The 25,035-nt window shown below is 38.1% G+C and overlaps 2 pseudogenes; one reads left to right on the forward strand and one right to left on the reverse strand.

Annotated features, from left to right (window-relative positions):
* Positions 1-310: 310 nt before the first annotated feature.
* On the reverse strand, positions 311-740 carry LOC134376178 (large ribosomal subunit protein uL15-like; annotated as a pseudogene).
* Positions 741-12,391: 11,651 nt separating this feature from the next.
* LOC134375172 (rho GTPase-activating protein 20-like) overlaps positions 12,392-25,035 on the forward strand; it is a 101,484-nt pseudogene continuing 88,840 nt past the window's right edge.

Consider the following 25,035-nt stretch of genomic DNA (forward strand, 5'->3'; position numbering starts at 1 on the left):
CCTTGCTAATAGTACCTTGACTTTGGACTACTGGCCTCCAGAAGTCAGAGAATAAATGTCTGTTGACAAGCCATGAAATCTGCATTAATTTGTTATGGCAGCCTCAGAAAACTAATACTTATACTCAAGGGTTAAGATTTAATGATCAGTTTTTACTGGTTTATGGAGGGCATTTTAAAGTGAGACTGGCATCTTTTATTACAAGCATGTGATGGTAGAGAATATCTGATGAGTACAGTTTGTTGATGTCTTTGTTTTTGTTTTTAAAAAAGCATTTGTTAGCATTTAATGAACCTCTCTCCATGTGGCTTCAAACCACTGGGACAGAGACCTTCCCTTCCCCCCAAATCTTCTCAGCTTCTCTGCTGAAGAATTTGGCCTTCATGATGACAGGCTGCTTTGGGAGCTTTCCAGAACTTTGCAGTAGCCTGATCGCATCTCATCAGAGATTGGAGCCGCTCCAGTCTTGTTTCTGACAGCATTTCCCTGTGTCTGTTCACTAACCAAGGTCCACAGTTTATCAAGGTTGACAGTTAAGCAGAAGCTTTGCTTCCTCTTCAAGTGGTAATGCCTCATACCACCTTTCCCAAAGTAACCTGGGTGATATTTGTCAAAGTTGATCCTGTGGTGATACATGCCACCAGCATTACTCCTGCCTCCCAGATGCTGCTGGTGCTTGCCAATGCAGCCGTGGCTCACGTGGCCCCTAAGTTTCTAGATCTTCTCAGTCTGGATGGCATGGTGGCGGCTGAGGTGAAAGAGCACCAATGTCTTGATGTGTGGTAAGGTACCAACAGTTTTACCCCAATGCTGTTTTTGTGTCATAACTGATAATGTCAATATGGTGAAACATCAGTATTGTTATGAACAAAGTTTTGACCTTGCAGACTTATTGAAAGGGTATTTGGAGTCTGTGGACCACACTTTGAGAACCAGTGGCTGAGGGAACCTGACCCAGTTGTAGAACCCAGATAGAAGATGAAGAACTTTCTTCTTTGAGACTCTATGTGGAGTACAGGATATTGAAATCACTATGTTCTTTTTCACTGCCATCTCAGATATAAAGTGTAGCAGGGTGCCTTGTGTACATGGTATTTGTTGAATTAGAACTTTTTATTTACTGTTATGAACATTATGGTACTTGAATAAATGAGCAAGTAAGAATGATTTCTCTCATCATTGAAGAGAGATCTATAAGTAAGAGAGTAGATCTTTTACTTATAAGTGACCAAAAGCAAACTCAAGACTAACTTTCTCTTCTGCTCACTCAAGATAATTGGCTGTTGCTTTTAGAGATTTACCTATCAAGGTAGCAGCACTTACTATTGGTGCTTTACTTGTCTTTTGGTGAGGTCTGCTGGTCTACCCGCGTTCTTTAACTATCATGGTTTCTCTTTTGGAACCTATAAAATTTATTTTTTTGTTTATGGTTCTATTTTTCCACCAAATTAAGTCTAGGAGGTCCATGAGCCTTTTCTTTCCCCTCCATGCTTCCCACCGTGTGTGCATGCACACACACTCAAAGGCACAAATGCCCCTTTCACTTAGTTATGTAGTTGTTTGTCAGCCTTTTCCTGGAATCTGGTTCTATCATTCATTGCAGAATTATAAATTTTGATATTGAAGGGTTTGCATTAGTTTATTTATAGCAGAACTGAAGAGGACAAAATATAGTAAGGGCTTTAGTTTATATCTTAGTGTTGCCTATAAAAAGTAGTTTTAAACTTACTAATGTTTAAAAAAAAACACTTGTATTCTCATTTAATTGTTTTGGAAAGTGCCATAGTGCTGAGAAGGGAGATCCAGCCCTGCAACTGCTAGTGTGAAAATGAGTACTGGGCCTAGAAAAACATAAAAAGAAGCTATCTTGCTTTCCTTAGAAAGGATAGAAAGTACTGGTTCCCAGAGAAGCACAAAGATGAGAGGCCGCACACATGAAATCACTTAGTGGGTGGACAGAGTGAAGGTGTTCTTAGGAAAAACCACCACAACAAAAACTGGTATTGCAAAACCATTACTGTGTAAGCAATTTAAGTACTTAATAATACTAGTTTTTTTTTTGTTTTTTTTTTTTCCCGATTGGCTTGGGGCTACTTGACAATCAGAAGGAGAAATCAGGCTTGTTTTTTATTTTTTTCCAGTAGGAAATGTGAAGTAATTGAATTGATGCTGTGTTCTGTATGTAATGAGAGAATGGATCTTGCCTTGGTTTATTGCACCTTGGTGAGGTGGGAATCATCTGTCCATTGGCCGTGTGGCTAGGCTGGCATCTTGTGGGCATTGCCCTGTGAAGGTACTTAGGTTGTAATTTCTTCACTGCTGAGTTATTTACTATTCATCCACTTAACACAGTATATGGCTTTGTTAACATCTGTTGTTTTCTGTTGTCTTCTCTTTCTCTTGGACTTTGGGAGTTTATATTTAAATTATTTCTTGTACATTTTTAAATGTATTCCTTGCTGGAGGCAGCAAAGTGGGTACGCTCAATTCATTATTTTTAACTGGAAATATCTGCCTTTGTTTAGCCTTTGGCCTTGAATTGTACCTCAGCTGTTTTCTTAAATCCCTGAAACCTGTACCTGTTTACATTAGAAAATATTATTTGCATTCCATTTTCCCCATTCAAATCTATACCCCTGTATTAGTCTGTTTCTATTGCTGATAACAGAATACCTGAGACTGAGCAATGTCTGAAGAAATGAAATTTATTTCTTACAGTTTAGAGGCTAGGAAGTCCAAAGTCCAGGGAACACAGCTGGTGAGGACCTTCTTGTTGGTAGTGACGATAGCAATGCAGCATACCTCATGATGAAATGGTTGAGCAAGAGAGAGAGCTAAGCTTCTCAGTTGCTCTCCTTTTTAAGCTATCAGAACCATGCCCATTACTCCATGAATGGATCAATCCATTCTCAAGGACACATTCTTCACAGTCTAATAACCTCTTTAAGGCCCCACCTTTCAATAACCATCACAAGATTTCCCATCCTGTAAACACTGTCAGAGTGGGGATTAAGTTTCTAATACATAAAACTTTGGGGACACATTCAGCCAATACCAACCCTCTGTAGTATTTCTTACACTGTATTCTGTATGTTTTCCCCAGTGAACATGAGTTTTGAGCTTTACTTTTTACAGTTTGTATTATGGAAAAATATGTGTATAGGCATGTTAAATATGCCATTTCATACCATTTGCTGGTATGCTTTGAGGGTGGATTTGGGCATCCGGTCCCTCTCTGATCTAGTGAAAATCACATACTTCTCACTGTTAGGAGATTACTACATCTACCGGTGATCAGTTTCTAACTTGCTGGAGTCAGAAGACACCTCAATTTATATGACTGGATGGCTGGCAGCATAGTGGTCTTTGGTAATGTGTTACAACTTCTTACCAGTCTGGGCTCTTATTGAAATAACTCAGTACCAGGTAGCTTTAGGAGTGACAGAGAACACAGTGAAACATTTTAAAAACCTATTTAGAGTTAGACATTGGCACATTTAAATGGTTGGTATTGCCAAATGCATCCAATTCCGAAAGAAGTGAAATAAATGTTCATTAGCTCATTAGTGAAATGAAGGAAACATGGTGCATATAAGGGTGAGTTGTCATGGGAAATTACACGGAAATGAAAAATGTTAATCTTAAATTGGTTTTGCTCTGCATGCTGACTTTTTTTTTTTTTTTTTTTTTTTTTTTTTTTTTTTTGCATGCTGACTTTTAAAATGTGACAGGTTACATTGGCAGATGGATCTATGAAGACTGTGACCTTTGCAAGGAAGCATGCAGTACATTTGACAATTGAGTGAATGTATCAGGAAATAAATGAGTGAGGTACTTTGTTTAATTAAGGGATTGGTGACCAGCTAACTGAAAAAGATTAAAGAGGAATTTATGCTAAGCCTTGGTATCTGTGTCGAGTTATGAAAACTGAAGCATCTATTTAGTTAAGTACAATATCTGAAAGCAGTGCCTGAGTATCTTGGTTTGCTTATGTAGCAGGTGGTAGCAAAGAATGCACTGACTTTCTCACACCCCTCCCTAAGTACTATTTAAAATTTAAATATATAACTGTAACATCAAAAAAAAAATAATGTGACTTTAGAGCTACTTATATGCTCTACTTTTTTGTCACTTTCTCAACTTGTCTGCATATTTGTAGTTTTAATGCAATATCATAAAAATTGATTTTTTCTTACATTTTGAGGTATAATTGTCATATTGCATAGGTGCAGATTTTAAACAACTTCCTCTGTGCCCTGTCCAGCTCCCTAACATCCTCTCACACAATCACTGTTATTTCATTGACCAAAGCTTAGCTTTTCCTATTTAAGAACATCATATAAATATAATCATATAGCATGTACTCTTTTATGTGTGATTTCTTATGTTCAACATACTGTTTTTAAAATTCATTCATGTTAATGGAAATATCAGTAGTTAATTCATTTTCAGTGCTTCATTATATTTTATTGTGTAAGCATACAATATCTGTTTACTTGTAGGTGGACGTTTGGATTATTTTTAGTCTTTGGATAGTATGGATAAAACTGTGTAGACATTCATGTACAAATATTTTATGGAAATATGTGTTCATGTCTGGGTAAACACCTGGGTATGGAATTGCTGGGTACATGTATGTTTAACTTTAAAGCAGTAGTTCTCAATTGTAGGTGATTTAGCCCGCCCAAGAACATTTGCAATGTCTAGAAACATTTTTGATTATCTCAACTGAGTGTGGAAGGGTGGAGGTCAAAGATACTGCTGCCCATTGTACAATGCACAGAATAGTTCTCCACAACAAACAAGTGTCTGGTCCAAAATATTAGTAGTGCTGAGGTTGAGAAATTCTGCTTGAAACAAAACTGTGAAACCTTATTCCAAAGTGGTTGTGTTCTTATATATACATTGGTAATTATCTGATAGTTCCAGATGCTACGTATATTTTCGAAAATTTGGTATTATTAGTCTTTTTAATTTAGACATTCTAGTGGTGTCCTGTTGTGGTTATAATTTGCTTTTCCTGATGACTAGTGATGTTAAGCATCTTTTCATGTTTCATCTTTTCATTCCTATTTTCTGCAAAAGTTTCTGTTCGAGTCTTTTGGCCCTTAAAAAAAAAAAGGATTTTTTTCTTTTCTTTTTTTTTTTTATTTAAATTTTATTTTGTCAATATACATTGTAGCTGATTATTGCTCCCCATCACCAAAACCTCCCTCCCTTCTCCCTCCCCCCCTCCCCCCCAACAATGTCCTTTCTGTTTGCTTGTTATATCAAATTCAAATAATTGTGGTTGTTATATCTTCTTCCCCCCCCCCCCCGGTTTGTGTGTGTGTGTGTGTATGTGTGTGTGTGAATTTATATATTAATTTTTAGCTCCCTCCAATAAGTGAGAACATGTGGTATTTCTCTTTCTGTGCCTGACTTGTTTCACTTAATATAATTCTCTCCAGGTCCATCCATGTTGTTGCAAATGGCAGTATTTCATTCGTTTTTATAGCTGAGTAGTATTCCATTGTGTAGATGTACCACATTTTCCGTATCCACTCATCTGATGATGGGCATTTGGGCTGGTTCCAACTCTTGGCTATTGTAAAGAGTGCTGCGATGAACATTGGGGAACAGGTATACCTTCGACTTGATGATTTCCATTCCTCTGGGTATATTCCCAACAGTGGGATGGCTGGGTCGTATGGTAGATCTATTTGCAATTGTTTAAGGAACCTCCATATCATTTTCCATAGAGGCTGCACCATTTTGCAGTCCCACCAACAATGTATGAGAGTTCCTTTTTCTCCGCAGCCTCGCCAGCATTTATCGTTCATAGTCTTTTGGATTTTAGCCATCCTAACTGGGGTTAGATGGTATCTCAATGTGGTTTTGATTTGCATTTCCCGGATGCTGAGTGATGTTGAGCATTTTTTCATATGTCTGTTGGCCATTTGGATATCTTCCTTAGAGAAATGCCTACTTAGCTCTTTTGCCCATTTTTTAATTGGGTTGCTTGTTTTCTTCTTGTAAAGTTGTTTGAGTTCCTTATATATTCTGGATATTAATCCTTTGTCAGATGTATATTTTGCAAATATTTTCTCCCACTCTGTTGGTTGTCTTTTAACTCTTTCAATTGTTTCTTTTGCTGTGCAGAAGCTTTTTAGTTTGATATAATCCCATTTGTTTATTTTTCCTTTGGTTGCCCGTGCTTTTGGGGTCGTATTCATGAAGTCTGTGCCCAGTCCTATTTCCTGAAGTGTTTCTCCTCTGTTTTCTTTAAGAAGTTTTATTGTCTCAGGGTGTATATTTAAATCCTTAATCCATTTTGAGTTGATTTTAGTATACGGTGAGAGGTATGGATCTAGTTTCATTCTCCTGCATATCGATATCCAGTTATCCCAGCACCACTTGCTGAAGAGGCAGTCCCTTCCCCAGTGAATAGGCTTGGTGCCTTTGTCAAAGATCAGATGGCAGTAAGTGTGTGGGTTGATTTCTGGATTCTCTATTCTATTCCATTGGTCAGTGTGTCTGTTTTTATGCCAGTACCATACTGTTTTGATTATTATAGCTTTGTAATATAGTTTAAAGTCAGGTAGTGTTATGCCTCCAGCTTTATTTTTTTTGCTGAGCATTGCTTTGGCTATTCGTGGTCTTTTATTGTTCCATATAAATGTCTGAATAGTTTTTTCCATTTCTGAGAAAAATGTCTTTGGAATTTTGATGGGGATTGCATTGAATTTGTATATCACTTTGGGTAGTATGGACATTTTGACTATGTTGATTCTTCCAATCCAAGAGCATGGAATATCTTTCCATCTTCTTGTATCCTCTCTAATTTCTCTCAGCAGTGGTTTGTAGTTCTCATTATAGAGATTTTTCACCTCCTTGGTTAACTCAATTCCTAAGTATTTTATTTTTTTGGTGGCTATTGTAAATGGGCAGGCTTTCTTGATTTCTCCTTCTGCATGTTCACTATTGGAGAAAAGAAATGCTACTGATTTTTGTGCGTTGATTTTGTATCCTGCTACTGTGCTGAAATCATTTATCAATTCCAACAGTTTTTTTGTAGAGGTTTTAGGCTGTTCGATATATAGGATCATGTCATCTGCAAACAGGGACAGTTTGACTTCATCTTTTCCAATCTGGATGCCCTTTATTTCCTTCTCTTCTCTGATTGCTCTGGCTAGTACTTCCAACACTATGTTGAATAGGAGTGGTGAGAGTGGGCATCCTTGTCTAGTGCCTGTTCTTAAAGGAAAAGCTTTCAGCTTTTCCCCATTCAGGATGATATTGGCAGTGGGTTTGTCATATATGGCTTTAATTATGTTGAGATACTTTCCCTCTATACCTAACTTATAGAGGGTCTTTGTCATGAATGAGTGCTGAACTTTATCAAATGCTTTTTCAGCATCTATAGAGATGATCATATGGTCCTTGTGTTTGAGTTTATTAATATGGTGTATCACATTTATTGATTTGCGTATGTTGAACCAACCTTGCATCCCTGGGATGAATCCCACTTGATCGTGATGAATAATTTTTCGTATATGTTGCTGTAAGGGATTTTTTTCTTTATAGAATCTGGTTAAATCCTTTGTCAAATATATTATTGCATATATTTTCTGTCTGTGGCTTTTTTTTTTTTTTATGGTGTCTTTTGAGAAATTTTTAACTTTGGAGTCCAGTTTATCATTTTAATTTCTTTTTGGCTAGTGGTTTTTGTGCCTTATGAAGGCTTTGCCCATAGCAAGATGTCACTAACATACTATACTTGACTATTTTGTAGGAATTTTATAGTTGTAGCTTTTATGTTCTATTGTAATTAATTTTTAATATGTTGTGTGAGGTGGGGAGGATTGAGATGTATTTATTTCCATGTGGATTTTCACTTCTTATAGATCATGTTTTTCACAAGATTGTCCTTCCTCCAAGACTGTCCTTCCTCCAATGAATAACTTTAACTCAAGCCTAAACTCAGTTTATCTGTTTATTTGGGTCCATTTTAACACTTCCTATTATGGTCCATGTGATCTCTATCTATCCTTATTGCCGGTATCATTTACTGCCTTAATTACTGTGGTTCACAGTGAGTCATGGAAACAGGTAATATGAGCCTTTCAACTTTATTCTTCCTCAGTATTGTTGCCTATTGTTTTGCCTGTGCTAAATCTTCTGGATTTTCATATAAATTTTAGAAGATGCTTGTAAGTTTCTATAAAAAACACGTTGGGATTTTAACTGCAATATCATCGATCAGTTTGAGGAGATTTGATGTCTTAACAGTGTTGACTTTTCCAGTTTATGAGCTTGCTGTATCTCTTCATTTGTTTCTTTAGAGTTTCAATTTTGACAGCAGTGTTTTGGAGTTTTGGAGCAAGGTCTTAGAGTTTCGTATTTGTTTCTTAAGTGTTTTATGATTTCTGATAATATGTCAGTGTTACTTGGGAAATATTTATTTTCAAATTGTTTGTTGCTGGTACAAGAAACCTTGAATACAGTTAATGTTTGTGTTTTGATTTTTGTATCCTGTAAAATAGGTAGATTTACTTGTTAGTGCTATTAGGATTTATTTTTTGGTGGGCTCCTTAGGATTTTCTGCATAAACAACCATGTTATCTGGGTCTAAAGACCATTTTATTTTCTCCTTTCCAATCTGTATGTGGTTTATTCATTTTTCTTGCCTTATTTCAGTGGTTAGGAGCTTTAATATATAATATTGAATAAAGAGTGGTAAGAGTGAATATTCTTGCTTTTTTCCACATCTTAGGAGAAATGCATTTATTATTTTACCATTAAGTATGATTTAGAATGTATTATTCCATTTTTGCCTACCCAAGGGTCTTCTTAGGTTCACGTAAACATTTGGTGGTGGAAGACTTGATTGCCATACTTGGCTTCAGGGCAGACTCAGGCATGCCTCTTCTGTGGGAGCCATTACTGCATTACATGGGTTTATCTTTGGTTCCCAGGTGAGAGTTTCAGGTACAAGGAGACAAGATCCACATTGAGTGGATGGGAGAACCATCCTGGCATAGAAGCTTCATGCCCTCAGAAGCTGCTATCTCTTGTAACAACGCTACAGCTATCTCTTACAGGGTTTCTGTAGGGGACATGTTCATTACAAGAAAGCCTGAATTTGTACTTCCTATCATATTATTGATAGTTCTTCAAGTCCAGATTCATTCTACCAATGAGACGTCATTTTTACTATAAGCATAAAGCTTGTGGACATGCTACTGTTATCAGGTTGCCAAGGACATAGAGCTAGAAAGTTAACCTAAGTCTTTTTACCTACCTCATAGTTGTCTTTCATCAAATTGAGGAAGTTCCCTTCTATTCCTTCTTTGTTGAGTGCTTTTCTTTTTTAAATTATGAAGGGGCATAATTTAGTCAAGTGCTTTTTGTACATGTACTAAGATGATTTACAGTTTTTCTCCTTTAATTGGTTAATATGCTGAATTACATTTATCAATTTTTGCATTCCTGCGTAAGACCCAAATCGGTCATTCTGTACTATCCTTTTTATATATTGCTTGGTTCAATTTTCTAGTATTTTGTTAAGAATTTTTGCTTTAATGTTCATGAGTGAAACTGGTCTATAATTTTTTTTTTTTTTTTTTTGACTGGTAAGGGGATTGCAACCCTCAGCATGGTGGTGTCTGCACCACGCTCAGCCAGTGAGCGCACCGGCCATCCCCATATAGGATCCGAACCTGCGGCCTCGGTGTTACCAGCAGCGCACTCACCCAAGTGAGCCATGGGGCCGGCCCTATAATTTTTTTTTATAATGTCCTTTGCAGGTTTTGATGTAAGGGTTATACTTGCCACATAAGAGGAATTGGATGTTTTTGTGTAAGATTGTTTTACCCTTAAGAGCTTGGTAGAATTCACCATTGAAGCCAGTGGTACCTGGAGAATTTTTGTCAGAAAGTTTTTAATTTTGAATTCTTTAGTATATATAGGGATATTAAAATTTTTTTCTTATGTTAAAGTCAGTTGTGATTTCTAGTTACTTGACTACTTAATCTTAAGTTGTATGGATAGTTTAGATAATTTCAGTTTACCTGTCTTCAGGTTTATTGGTTTTTTTTTTTTTCTATTGTGTCTGATTTACAGTCAATTCTTTCTGAACTTTTGATTTCAGAAATTTTGTTTTTTCCATTTTTTTCCTTCACGATTCCAGCCTCTTTTGAAATACCCATCTTTTTAATCTACTAAATCCATTTGTCTTCTCCTTATGCAGTATTGCACTATCTTGATAATGGAGATTTTTCAGAAGTCTTGGTACCTGGTAAAGAAAATTATCTCACCTAATTCTTCAAGAATGCTGTGTTTATTCTTAGACCTTTGTAATTCCATACAAATTTTATTTTTTAATTTTATTTTTAATTGCAACATAATTGATTATCATATTTGTGGGGTACAGAATTGACTATCAGTATTTACGTACAATACGTGATGATCAAATCAGTATAGTTGACATATTCATTGTTATAAACTTACTCATTCTTTGTGTCCATTAACCAATTTCTCCCTAACCCTCCTCCCACTCCCCTTCCCCTTCTAACAACTATAGCTCTGATCTCTCCTTCTGAAAGTTCCATGTCTTATTGTGTTTGCTGTTTCTTTTTTAGCCCCATTTATGAGTGAGGACATGCAGTATTTCTTTTTCTGTGCCTGGCTTATTCACTTAACATAATTTTCTCCAAGTTCATCCATGTTGTTCCAAATGGCAGAATTTCATTTTTTTATGGCTGAGTAGTATTCCACTGTGTATATATGCCGTATTTTCTTTATCCAGTCATCTGTCGATGCACATTTAGGTGGATTCCATATCTTGGCTTTTATAAATAGAGCTGCAGTAAACATGGGAATGCAAATATCTCTTTGACATGATGGTTCCCATTCTTTTGGGCATATACCCAATAGTGGGATTGCTGGATCATCCATAGAAATTTTAGAATCAGCTTTTCAATTCTTACCTAAAAATCTATTTAAATTTTTATTGGCATTACACTATTATTTCTTTAGTTTTACTCCCCTTAGGTTTAATTTGCTGTTTTTTTCCTAGCTTTTAGACAAGGAGTTTTTTAGTTATTTAGGTTTCTAGTTACTGAATTGATAACTTTAATTATTTAATCTTTGTTTCCTTAGTAGTTACATGCTCTTATGATTTTTTTAGTAATTACTCTAAATATTAAGATATATCACTTTATCAAAGCTTAATATTTATTGTTAATTGCATTTTTACCCTCTTCCTGGGCAATGCAAGGACCTCGGAAATATTTTCACATCTTCCTGACTTATACACTACAGTTTTTGAGTATTTTAATTCTGTTTATTTTAAACTAAGAAGATACTATTATTGTTGTTTTAAACAGTTATTTTACCTCACTCTCACCGTTTTGTTCTCTCAATTCTTCGTACATATCTTCAATTTAAAATTCTAAAGAATTCTTTTGTTATTTTCTTTAATGACATACTGGAAGTGATCAATTCTCTTAGCTTTGCTTTGCCTGGAAATTTTTTTACCTGCCTTCTTGAGGGATATTTTTGCTGAGTTAAATATCTTTTTTTTTTTTGAATATAGATACCTTGTTTGGCAGTAATTATTTTTCAGAGCTTTGAAAATGTATTTTAATCGTCTTCTGGTTTCTTTTTTCTTTTCTGTTGAAATGCCAGCTCTCAATCTATTTGTTGTTTCTTTGAAGGAAATAGTCCACTTTTCTCTGAATGCTCTTAAATTTTTGTCTTTATCTTTCATATTCACTAAACTTCCCATGTTTTGTTAGATGTAGATTTCTTTAAATTTTTTTTCTTTTAATTTTCATAGAAATTCATGAATCTGCAAGTTGATGCTTTTCAGCAGTTTTGAAAAATTCTAGGCCATTATCTTTTAAAATATTTCTTCTGGTCCATTCTACTTTCTGTCTTTCTGAGATTCCAATTATAAAGTGTTAGACTTTATGGCTGTGTCCTCTGTTGCTTGCCTTCTCTTCTGTGTTTTTCACCTCTTTTTTTCTCAATGGTTCATTCTGGATATTTACACTGACCTATCTTATAATTTATTGATTTTTTTTTTTTTTTTTTAGCTGTGTCCAATAGGCTGTTAAACCCATCCATAGAGCACAGAGGCCTGTGGACGGCGGAGGGGGCGGACCCGAGGCGGGGCGGGCCGGCACTGACAGGCCTTCGCCACCGAAATCGCCTTCAGCTGGAGGTGCCGAGCGCAGGCGGCGATACATGGCCTCAACATGGGAGGCGCGCTGCCCACACCCGGAGCTCGGCGCCCCGCCTGAGCGCGGGCGCCTCAGCCTGCACGTCCTCTCCCCTCTGGCTGCCAGCCCGCAGACATGACCGTGAAGCCTCCTCCTGGAATGGGATTTGCTTGAACATTTTCTTCATGGAAGCGATGTCCCCCCAGCAGGAGACTCTAGTGGGGGCAGCCGGGGCACTCCTCTTCCCTGACAGGAGTGTCTCTCATCGCCGGATGCCCCAGCACCAAGGTGAGGATGCTGAGCAGGGTCTTGTGCCCTTGGCTGCCGCTGCCGCAGCTCCCTCTCCCCGCACACGCCCTCTGAGCCCGCCACCGTGTCACGTGAGCTGGATGCCGTCACGGGGCTTTAATGCTGGAGGCTTGTGGCCCTCGGTGTTCCATTCAGGGCCTTCGCGTGTTCTGTTGCCCCTGACGACGACCGCACTGCTGTCTCTCGGTTCACTCCGGTACCAGCTGCCTTATTGATCTCTGAAGTCTTAACCCGTCTCCAAAGTATTAACCCGTCTCTGAAGTCTTAACCCGTCTCCGAAGTCTTAACCCGTCTCCGAAGTCTTAACCCGTCCCTGAGCGACCCGCAGCCTCCCTCCCCGTCTCCACCCGCCGCAGGATCGGCAGCCCGGCTCCTCCCTCAGTCCGGGCCTGGGGCCTGGACTGGGGGGGTCACCTTCCCCCAGCCCCTCTGCGTGCTTGGACCCTGAGTCCCCTGAGGTTGTCTGGGCGCGCATTGCCCCTTGGCAGGGTCATCTCCGAAGTCATCAGGACCGCCGGCATCTGCGTGGGCGCAGCAGCCAGCCACTTAGAAGGTAGGTGGACGGGCTCAGCCCCCTCATCTAGCCGCGGAGGTGCGGCTGCTGCTCTACGGTAATTTGGGGAGGGGAGGTGTTCCCGTGCCCTGCTGGATGGTCCTGGATCGGCCGCAGGTCTCCGAAGTGGTGGTCAGAGTTTGGAGGTGCGACTATGGATGCTAACGGTCGACATTCGGGTACATGGAGGTTTGGCTTGGCTTAGAGCCGGGCTGTGTGGGAGCCGGGGGCTGTGTCAGGGTGTCGCGAGGGCCGAGGTGGGGAGCCTTCGCCCTGCACTCGTCCCCTGGCCCTCGGGACTAGGGCAGAGCTGGAGAGGGATCTCGGTGTCTGTGTGGGGGTGGGGGTGGCACGTGTTCCCTGTCAAAGCTGGGAGGAGGGATGTGGGCAACTACTTGTAGCGTTGCCATTCCGATCAACATGGCCGCGGTGTGGCGGGAGCATTCCGATCGGGGTCGGGTTTCCTTGGAACGGTTCCCTGAGCAAGTGCACGTGGGCCGCTCTTAGACACTGATTTAGATGTTTCTAGCCGTGTCTGCCACCATCCCCGCCCCCTCACTCCAAGCACAAAACCTTACAATATTGGATATTTGGCCATTTTTGTTCCTCATCATGGCGGTGCTCTTCCAGCTTCTCTGGAAAGAAGATGCGATTGGAGGGATCATGTAGCTCTTACTTAGGAAATATCTTAAGGCATTGCACCTATACCTCTAGCTCCCTGCTTGTACTGATCTTACTGTCTTTCATAAATCTTCCCAACAGGATCGTGGGTCGGCTGGAGGTCAGTTGAAGAGAGGTGAGATCTGTACGCTGTCTAGGAGTGTATGTAAGTTCCCAAGGACTTTAATCGTGTCGCAGAGCCATCTAGGGGTGTCGTGAGCTTGATGATGTATGGGCTGTAGTGCCGGCTCAGCCTTTGATGTATTCAAGCTGCGGTTTGTCCTTGTCGCTTTTCCCCTTCAGAGATGGAAGGGGGGGGAGAGAGAGAGAGAGAGAGAGAGTGTGTGTGTGTGTGTGTGTGTGTGTGTGTGTGTGTGTGTGTGTGTGTGTGTTCAAGTCTTCCTAAATAACACGTATGAATTTAGTGCTACATTTGGGAAAATAAATGAATGTTAAGTAATTGACAGAGGTTTTAAAGCATTTTTTATTTTTGTAAACTTACAGAATTGGGAAAAAATAAGACATTTTCCTGAACAGTTCTGAGTGTTATTAAGCATACTGGTAAAGGGGGAATAATTAAAGAATAGCATCATTTATCAAGTAGTACTTGCCCAATAAATAAAAGGTTGCTTTGCCCTTTTCCCACTTTTTTACTCAGTGTAAATGTAAATTGATAATGTTGCTCACCTGCTTAAAATTTTGTAGTGGCTTTCGGTCACATTTATAACAACATTTAGACCTCTTTTCGTCCTCATTTGTGTGTTCTCTAGCCACGTGGGCCTTCTTTCTCATACATCAAATCATCAAATGCATTCCTGTTTTGAGGCCATGGTGTCTTTGCAGTGTTGACTGTTTCATGTTGTTCAGACCTTAGGTTCTCCCACAGGGCTGTCCCGACTACCTAAATGGAAGTTGCCCCACAGTCATGCTCTGTACCTTCTGCTTTATTGTCATCTCAGCATTCATCCTTGTTTGATATTTTATTTACTTGCTTTTCATCTGTTACCTGTATCTCTCCCCAGATTGTGAAAATATTGAGATAGGGACCTTCTCTATATTGTTCAAGGCTACCTCCCTGTGCCTAGAGTAGTGCTTGCTACATATTAGGTGTTTCATCAATGCTAGTCAGGTTATGTACAGTGGTGAACAAGGCAGATATGATTCCTGTCCTCAGAATTTATGGTTTAGAGCAGGGTCAGCAAACCTTTTCTTAAAGGACCAGGTAATATTTTCGGATTGCAGGACATACCTACTCTGTTGCAGTTCCTCAGCTCTGCCATTGTAGCACTGTGAACAATATGCATATGAATGGGCTTGTGTGTTCCAGTAAAACTTTATTTAGAAAAACATGCTGTTATTCCCTGTTGTGTAGTTTCCTGACCCCTGGTCTAGAGCAGTCCTGTTGAGTGGAACTTTGTGCATTGATGGAACTGTTCTTTATTTATAATGTCCCGTTTAGTAGCCACTGTGCTACATATGGCTCTTGAAATGTGGCTGGTTCAACTGAGGAGCTAAAATTTTTCAACAGCTTCATTGAGGTATAATTGACATACAGCTAACTGTACATATTTAAAGTATTGTAAATTTATGAGTTTTGACATAAGTTTGATGCATGTGAAACCATCTCCACAGTCAAGGTAAGGGATATATTCATCATCCCTCGAAGTTCCGTCCTGTCCCTTTCTAATCCCTTTAGTCTCTCCCCATTCCCAGGCACCCACGGGCCTGCTTTCTGTTGCTGTAGGTTAATTTGCATTTTCAAGACTTTTATATAAACGGAATCAGACTTTACATTTGCCTGGCTTCTTTTGGTTTGAGATTCATCTGTGGATTTGCATGTACTGATAGTTCATTTCATTGCTGAGTAGTATTCTCCTGTAGAGATAGACCACAGTTTGTTTATCTATTCACCTATTAGTGGACATCTGGATTATTTCCAGGTTTTGGCTATTACAAATAAAGCTACTGCTGCTGGAGGCCATTGCTGCAAGCTGTTGCTGCCGGTGTCCCCAGGATGTCCTGGGAAGCCACCACCACTGCTGCTTCTGCTGCTACTGGAGGACTGCCAATGGCTCCCGGGATCTTTCCCAATTACCTAGTGTGGACCTGTGTGTGAGGGGTCTATGACCCAGTCTGTACAATGGCTTTGAAGTGTCTGAGCCCTAGCCCTGACAGTACAAGTGGAAACTTAGTATAACTAAAATAATGAAATGTTTTGGCTTTAGTTATGAATTGCCTAGCCACACAATTGGTGTTGTCACGTAGCTTTACCATTGCCTGTGTCGGCAGGAATCCAACAATAACCCCAACCAGACAATTGGTGTAACTACTGCTGTAACAATACAGTACAGGTAGTAGGAATCAAGCCAAGGTCTGAAGGCGAAACAGAATCCTGCAAAAAATTTAGACTATAGCTTGATGCATATGAACAAACTGCCACTTTTTTTGTAGTAAAATCAATGCAGTATTCCATTACTGAGACTCTTCACATCGGGAGGTGCTGCTATATCCTGCTATACAAATACTTGTCTTCCAAATTTCCTTTCTCCCTGCAACCTGTGCAGTTACATTAGCCTCAGGATGTTAGATTCCTGAGGTTCCGAAGAGGTGTGACTAATAGAAATAGTGAGATGAGACTAGCAAGATAGAATATATAAACTAGGTGATTGAAATCACTAGGGTTGGGAGAGATTAGAGTCTTCTGGAAATCTGACAGCTGTGGGCTGTTTCTCTAGAAGAAAAGCACCAAATAAATATACATCATGCAAAAAATGTTATACAAGTAACCTGGCCTGAAACTGATTCATGGTTAATAACTCCTGATCAATATGTTTGATATTCTCTGTTTCTTAACCCATTTGTTTCTTGTCTTTGATCAGTGTTTTCAATAATTGTTTCAGCTGCTGTCTCAGCTGTGGTAAGAAGATTTGGGTGTACAGACTCCGTATGTGAGCCAAAAGATTAATGAGGGGAACAGAAACACTAAGGCCAGAGCAGTGATGACAACAGTAAGTTGGGAGAGATCCCTGGGGCCATTGTGAATTTGTGGGATAAGAATTGTGCCAAAGAATTTCAGTATCCCCTTCCCACTGGATGATTCCTCCTCTATTCCTATGCTAGGATGTAGGTTTTATTTTACTAGCCAAGAAACAGTTCCTTTATGAGTCATGTAATGAGATACTGACACTGAGCCAGCTGGTTAGTTTTATATGGTTCCTATTAGAGCAACATCCAGTTCCCAAGCATGACTGCCCTAGGCCCACCCACAGACATGGGTGAGACTTCTGGTTAGGATAGGGCGAAAGGGTATAGCAGGAAGAATGGCTTTAGTGTGACACAGCCTGAACTTCCCTCATGGCTATTTGTGGTTATATTGTTAATTTTACTCATCTGTCTCTAGTGGCAGGCTCTCTGGCTGTATCTAGAGATATTAAGATTGAATTTAGAGAGTAATTATCTGGACAATCCAAACCTCATTCACCACAAATTTTAGGTCATTGGAAACAGAGTACCTGACTTATCGAGTTTATCTTCTATTAATATACCACCTAGAAGAGAAAAAATGATTTTTTTCTTTTTTTAAAAAAAGTTACACTAAAAAAGCCTATTTGGAGGAAGAGATTCCCAAATGTGCAAATATTTCAATGTAGAACAAAATTTAAAAGCTGATTAAATGTTTATGTAAAAATTTAGTCTCTATGCCTTCACTTTAACAGTTTTTTTCTTCTCGTTTACTGGATCTTTCCAAGTACTGTCTTTCCTTGAAGCTCAGTTTGGGGCCTGTCCTGCCTATGAGATAGGAATAGTAGTTCCTACCCTGATGACATTTTGGGATATAAATGAGATAATCTATGTCCAGCCTTTAACATAGGGCCTGACACATGATAAGCAATAGTAATGGTTATGATCTTACTTTTCCCAAATACTCAGATCAACATTTAACCTGTTTATTCTCATAAGAAACACTGCCTATACCATGTTTGACACTTACTATCCCATTTTTGATGTTATAGTTTATCTCCATAATGAAATTTAGGTTCCTTACTAGGTAAAGATAGGCAATAGAAAATTTGTTGATTTGAGTTGAAAATCAACATTTACTTCCCTTATAAGCCACATGGTCTTCATTTCAATATTTTTTTCCTCACAGAAAATGGAAGCAGAAAGGAGGAGGAGTGCTCCATCTCATATCCTGGGTAAAGCCTTACAAAAGCGGCCTGGTACCAGGTGAGTGCTAAGTTTTATTTGAGGGTGCTTCAGAAAGTTCACGGAAAGATCCATATTGTTTTTTAATTCTATTCTTCCACGAAATTTTTGAAGTACTCTGGTATTATACATTGGTATGTGCTTGGAACATTATATTAGACGAAGAGTGTTTTGCATCACATTTTTTTACATGTGGGGTTGTTTGTTTTATTAGTACCAGAATTCTCTAATTAATAATAGGAAATTTGACATTTGTTCTGAGATTATTTAATAAGATCTATTCTTTATGGGAATTATAAAGCCTTTTAGAGCTGGTATGTATGCTTGGTTGCTTCTTTGTCTTTATTATCTCCCACTTATGAATGAGGACATGCAGTATTTCTCTTTCTGTGCCTGGCTTATTTCACTTAACATAATTTTCTCCAAGCTCATCCATGTTGCTGTGAATGGCAAAATTTCATTCTCTTTTATGGCTTAGTAGTATTCCATTGTGTATATATACCACATTTTCCTTATCCAGTTATTGTTGATGGACATTTAGGTTGGTTCAGTATCTCGACTATTGTAGAAAGAGCTTTGATGAACTTGGGAGTGCAGATATCCCTTCAACATGATGATTTCCATTCCTTTGGGTTATATACACAGTAGTTGGATTGCTGGATTGTGTGGTAGTTCTATCTGTAGTTGTTTGAGGAGGCTCCATACTGTTTTCCATAATGGCTGTAAAATTTACAGTCCCACCAACAATGTAAAAGGATTCCCCTTTCTCTGCATCCTTGCCAGCATTTGTTATTCTTTGTCTTTTTGACAATAGCCAGTCTAACTGGGGTGAGATGATATCTCAGTATGGTTTTGATTTGCATTTCCCTGATGCTTAATGATGTTGAGCATTTTTTCAGGTACTGGTTGGCCATTTGTATATCTTCTTTGAGAAATGTCTATTCAGCCCCCTTACCCATTTTCTAATCAGATTTTTTTATTTTTTTACTGTTAAGCTGTTTGAGTTCCTTCTATATTCTGTTGCTGCTTTTGTTTGTTTTTTGTGGCTGACCTGTACAGGGATACAAACCCTTGACCTTGGTGTTACAACACCAAGCTCTAACCGTTGCACATTCTAGATATTAATCCCTTGTCAGATGTATAATTTGCAAATATTTTCTCCCATTCTGTATACTCTGAATTCTAATGCTTACAATTTCCTAAACCCACCATACTCTCTAATCATGGCTCAAATGTCACTTGCTTCAGAAACTCCTCTAATGCCTCATAAATAATATTCATGCTCCTATAGAACCCTGCGTATCTTTTATTCATAGCACTCAATCACACTTCATTGGAATCACCTTATATATCATGTTCTCTTCAGTGTCCTAGCATACATCTGTTAATAAAATAATGCCTTGTACATACTTGATGTTCAATTACTATTTGTTGGATGAGTGAGTGAATGAAGGAGTGGCTCCATTTCCAAACCGAGAGAGGAATTTAGTAGGTTACCATAATAGTTTCTGACTTTCCTGACCTCCTTCAGGTAGCCAATACATAAGAGACTTTCTTGTTGATTGGTATTATTTGTGAAATTTATGCTAGTGGCAAAATTGGCAAATTTTTACCAAAATGGACTTCATTGCTTTGTTAGTCAAAAGTTTTCTCAGGCCCACATATCACTTTATTCTTTTTAAACTGCTTTCTATATTCATTAAAAACAATCAGATACATTTGTTCCTGGTACAATGTGCTAATTTTTTATGGTATGATGCTGGGAGGAAATCTTTAGGAGATTATATTGTCTCCCCACGTTCTAGTGGGCTTTGACAGGGTAAAAATTTATTTTTGTACTTGCAGGACAGCACATCCATTTAATTTCTTCATTCCAACTTTAGCATAATTTTCTAATCACAGTTCTGATTCAATTTTATCTTTCATTTTGGCACCAGCAAAGCACTCTCTCATTAATGCATGTTTATTCATCCTTCCTCACCATTGTTCATGGGATAGCAGGCTATCCTAAGACATCCTCACTGTAGTACATCTTCACTGCAAGATAAATGCCTTCTCCTGTACAGCTTGAAAGTTAGGGTTTCTCAAAGGAGTTTTGGCATTTCTTGATTGACTTTCCGTCAGAACCTTGAGAAAAAGACATATGAAGGAAGCAGAAGAATAATTGTTACTTTTAGCAGGAAGCTTAATATTACTGTGGTTAAGAAAGTTTGGACTCTGGAGCCATATTCTTCCTGGGTTTGAACCCTGGATCTTCTTACCAGCTGTGAGAATTTTTGCAGTTACTTAACCTCCTCAGGCCTCACTTTCCTCGTAAAATGGGGTGACCTCAAAGGGGATTAAAAGTGTTAATATTATAATGTATTTGGCATATTGTGATTGCTATATAAGTTTTTGTTAAATAAAATCATTAAAATATATCAATCTGTCTGGTACCCTGTCACATAATGTCTAGTTTTCTGGGTGTTCCAGGTTTAGGCTTATCTTCTCAACTTGACTGTCTGCTCTTTGAGTGAAGAGACCGTATTTTCTGCTTTTCCAAATCTAAATGTTCAGTGCTGGCTATAGAACAGATATTTTGTAAATATTAGCTGAACTGAATGATTGATTTCTTTATTCCCCTAGCTAAGTAGGTCAGCTCTCAGTTGGAATGGAAAAAGGGATGAGTCTGCAGCTGCCTGACATAGTATAACACTGCCAGTGTTGAAAAGCCACACAAAGAAATGTCAATTCTGGAGTAAGCAGCTATTTAATGTATGTTGACTTTATGCTCACATATTTACTATATCATGTATATTATCACTGCCATTAGTTTTCTGACACCTAGTTCCTAGTGTAATGGGAAGACACAGAGAGTGGATTCTAGGTCCCTGCTCTAGTGCTATATGACCCTGGTAGAGTCACCTATCCTTTCTGTGACTGGGACTTTTCCTTCATCTGTCAGTGATGGGGGAGGGGTGGATTGAAGTTGACTGAATATTTCATGTAGCCCTCAACTCTACAATTTTGTGTTCCTTTATTCTGATAGCAACTCAGCAACAAGTAGAATGGAAAACAATATGAATGGTCCTTGCAAACCCTTTTATTGCAACTCTTAATACATCTCCGAGAGTGCATCTGTCACACTGCTGAGGAATAAGTAGTATCCTCTTTCAGTGCAAAGCTCAAACATTTGCTTATGTGGGATTTTTTGTCTGTTTATTATCATAATGTTATTTTAATAGCCAGCCTACACAGTGGCACCCAGTGGTTCTCACCTCCTGGTAGTCACACCCTGGCCTAATCCCCTTCTACGTTTGTTTTTTTTGTGTGTGTGTCATTTTTGTGACCGGCCGCACCGCGCTCAGCCAGTGAGCGCACCGGCCATCCTTATATAGGATCCGAACCCGCGGCGGGAGCACTGCTTGGGCTCCCAGCGCCGCACTCTCCCGAGTGCGCCACGGGGTTGGCCCCTAATCCCCTTCTACGTTGCATCACAGTTGATCTGTGTAACCAATAGGATTTGGCAAAAGTGATGTTGTGTGGCTTCTGAGTTTAGGTTATAAAAGAAGCTTCCCTCTTGATTGCTCTCACACTCTCTTTCTCTGATCACTTGATCTGGGGGATGCCATTTCATGAGCAGTCCTGTGGAGAGACCCACAGCAGAGGAACTGAAGCCTCCGAGTAACAGCCACATGATGAGCTTGGAAGCAGACTTTCCAATGCCAGTCAAGTCTTCAGAGATGGCAGCCCCAGATGAAAGCTTGACTGCAGCCTCATAAGAGATATGAGCCATACCCAACCAGCTAAGGAACTCCCTGATTACTGACCCTTAGAAACTGTATAAGATAATAAATATTTGTTGTTTTAAGTTGCTATGTTTTGGGGTAATTTGTTAGGCAGCAATAGACAACTAACACAGTCATCTTCAAACTATGAAGAAACTAGCTTTCTAAAATGTTTCTGTCGCATACCTTTTATGTATTCTTATAGCTGGAGGTGGAAAGATAGAAACAGATACTATTCTCATTTATAAATAAAAACTGTGATTTCTCAGATCATGTAATTTGTTGGAAAAGGGACCAGACAACATTCTTTCTTTTTAAAAACAGCTTTATTGAGATACAGTTCATACTGTTTAACTTAGCCATTAAAAGCATACACTTCTGTGGTTTTTATTATATTGACAGGGATGTGCAACCATCACCACCATCTTAGAGCATTTTCATACTCCAAAAACAAACCTGTAGCCATTAACCGTAACTCCTCATTCTCTCCCACCCACCCCCACTCCATTGCTAGCTCTAAGCAACCACTCATCTATTTTCTGTTTCTTATATTTTCTGTTTCTTCCTTTCTTTGCCTCTTCTGGACATTCCATATAACTGGAATCATATGCCATGTGGTTTTTTGTGACTGGCTTCTTTCAGTTAGTGTAGTGTTTTCAAGGTTCATCCATGTTGTAGCATTTATCAGTACTTCATTAATTTTTTATTGCCAAATAACCTTCCATTATATGGATAGATACCACGTTTTGTTTCTTTATTCATCAGTTGATGGAAAATTAGGTTGTTTCCACCTTTTGGCTATTTATGAATAACACTGCTGTAAACATTCTTTTACAAGTTTTGTGTGAACATCTGTTTCATTTTTCTTGGGTATATACTAGGAATAGAATTGTTGGGTCTTATGGTAACACTATGTTTAACTTTTTAAGGAACTGCCAAACTATTTTTCAAGGCAGCTTCGCCATTCTACCTTCCCACCTGCAATATATGAAGGTTCCAATTTCTCCACATACTTACCAAAACATTATTTTCTGTCTTTTTGATTATAGCCGTCTTTGTGTGTGTGAAGAGGTTACTTATTATGGTTTTGATTTGTGTTTCCCTAATGATATTGAGCATATTTTCAAGTGTTTATTTGCTATTTGTGTATCTTTTGGGAGGGAATTTATATTTAAAACTTAAACCATCTTTAATTGGTTATTTGAATTTTTATTAATGAGTTATAAGAGTTATTTGTATATTATCAAATTCTTAAAATTATTTGCATATTGCAAAGTACAAGATTTTTTAATTTTTATTTTTAATTATTAGCATTTCATTATTACAAATTATCATTTTTCTTTATGCCCTTTACCCAACCTTTCACTTCCCAAACCCTTTCCCTCCCTCCTCTCTCCCTCTAGTGTCCTAGCATTTGTTCTCTCCTTCTGAAAGTTCAGTGTATTGTTGTGGTCTTTTCTTCCTTCCTTCCTTCCCTCCTACCCTCCCTCCTTCCTTTCTTTCTTCCTCCCTCCCCTCCTTTCCTTTCTCCTTTCCTTTTTCCTTTCCTTTCCTTTCCTCCCAGTTAATGAATGAAAATGTGGCATTTCTCTTTCCTTGTCTGGCTTATTTCACTTAACATAATTTTCTCCAGACTCATCCGTGTTGCTACAAAAGGCAGAACCATATGCCAGGTTTTACGCTAATATTTTGTGTATACATTGTTTGGCAGCTTTTCCATTTTCCAAATAAAGATATTTAATCTTAGAGGTTTAAAATAAATTATCTTATGTTTTGCAACTATTAAGTAGCAGAGTTGAAATTTAAATCTACTTCTCTCTGACTCTAAAGTTTGTTCTCTTAGCCAGCATACTAGATTGCCTCAATAAGATCAATTCAATTTTGAGAATTTTCTGTATCTTAAGATAAAGACCATTCCTAGGAGCTGGGTAAAGAAATGTCATTGTTACTATTATAATCTTATGTGGCCATTAGGTTCTATGTGTTGTGGCTTCATGTAGACAGGTCATCAGCTTAAATGAAAATGACAGAATGATTCTGAAATGATTCAGACACCAAATCATTGACTTTTATCTCTAAGTCATGGAGGCTAAATCTTCCTATAAATTATATTGCTTAATGTAATTATTTTATTACTTCATATATTTTTTAGTATAAAGTAGAAATTTTATTTATTTTATTTTATATTATTTTCTTTTGTTTTCACTTTTGGCCATAAGTTTTAATGCTAATTTCTAAGTTTATGGCCTGTACCAGAGAATATGGTAGTATGGTATCTGATTTTAAGAAATTTTTTATGACTTGATATATAGTTAGGTTTTTATGAGTATTACATGTATGTATGTGAAGTATTACCAGTTATATAAATAATCAATATTCTTCCTAATATTTTATCCTCTTACTCTGTCACTTGCCAAAAGAGCTATGAAATGTTTCCCACTTCAATTGTGGACTCACAAACTTGTTATTCTATTAATTTCTTGCTGTATATGTTTCGAACCTATATTGTTAGGTCCATAAAGTGTAGGATCTTTTTGGTGTATTGTACTTTTTATCAAATGGAAATATCCCTCTCTGTCCCGTATATTCTTTTGTGTCCGTCTCTTTGGGCTCAGCAGAATGTTTTTGAGATTCATCTATGTTGTATGTAGGAGACGTTTGTTCCTTTTTATTGCCAAGTAGTATCCATTGCACCTTGTATACCGCAATTAGTTTACTCATTCATGTGTCAATAGACATTTGAGTTGCTTGCAGTTTGGGGTTATTATTAAGAAAGCTGTTAAGAATATTTGTATGCGAGTCTTTATGTGGACATTGTCTTCACTCTGGGTAAATACCTAAGAGTTGAATTCCTGAATCATATAGTATTTGTTTAACTTTAAAGGAGACTACCATACTGTTTTCTAAAATGGTTGTACAATTTTACATACCCATCAGCAATGTATGAGATTTCCAGGTGTTCTACATCCTCACCAAAACTTAGCAATGATAATTTAAAAAATTTTAGCCATTCTAGTGGGCATATGGTGGTTTTAATGTTCACGTTCCTGGAGATAAATGATATCATGCATCATTTTATAGAATTATTGCCTGTTCATATGTTTTTCTTTGTGATCTGTTTAAATTTCTTGCCCATTTTTTAATTTATAAACTTATGGAATTGAAAGAGTTCTTTATATATTCTGGATATAGCTCCTTTGTCCAGTATAAATATTGAGAATTTTTTCTCTAAACCTGTCTTTGTCTTTTTATTTTCTTAACAGTATTTTTTTTTTTTTTTGAGGAGCAAAAGTTTTTAATTATGTTTAATTAAGTTTTTATTATTCCCCAATTG

This window comes from Cynocephalus volans, chromosome 4, assembly GCF_027409185.1.
Source record: "Cynocephalus volans isolate mCynVol1 chromosome 4, mCynVol1.pri, whole genome shotgun sequence".
Taxonomy (NCBI): domain Eukaryota; kingdom Metazoa; phylum Chordata; class Mammalia; order Dermoptera; family Cynocephalidae; genus Cynocephalus; species Cynocephalus volans.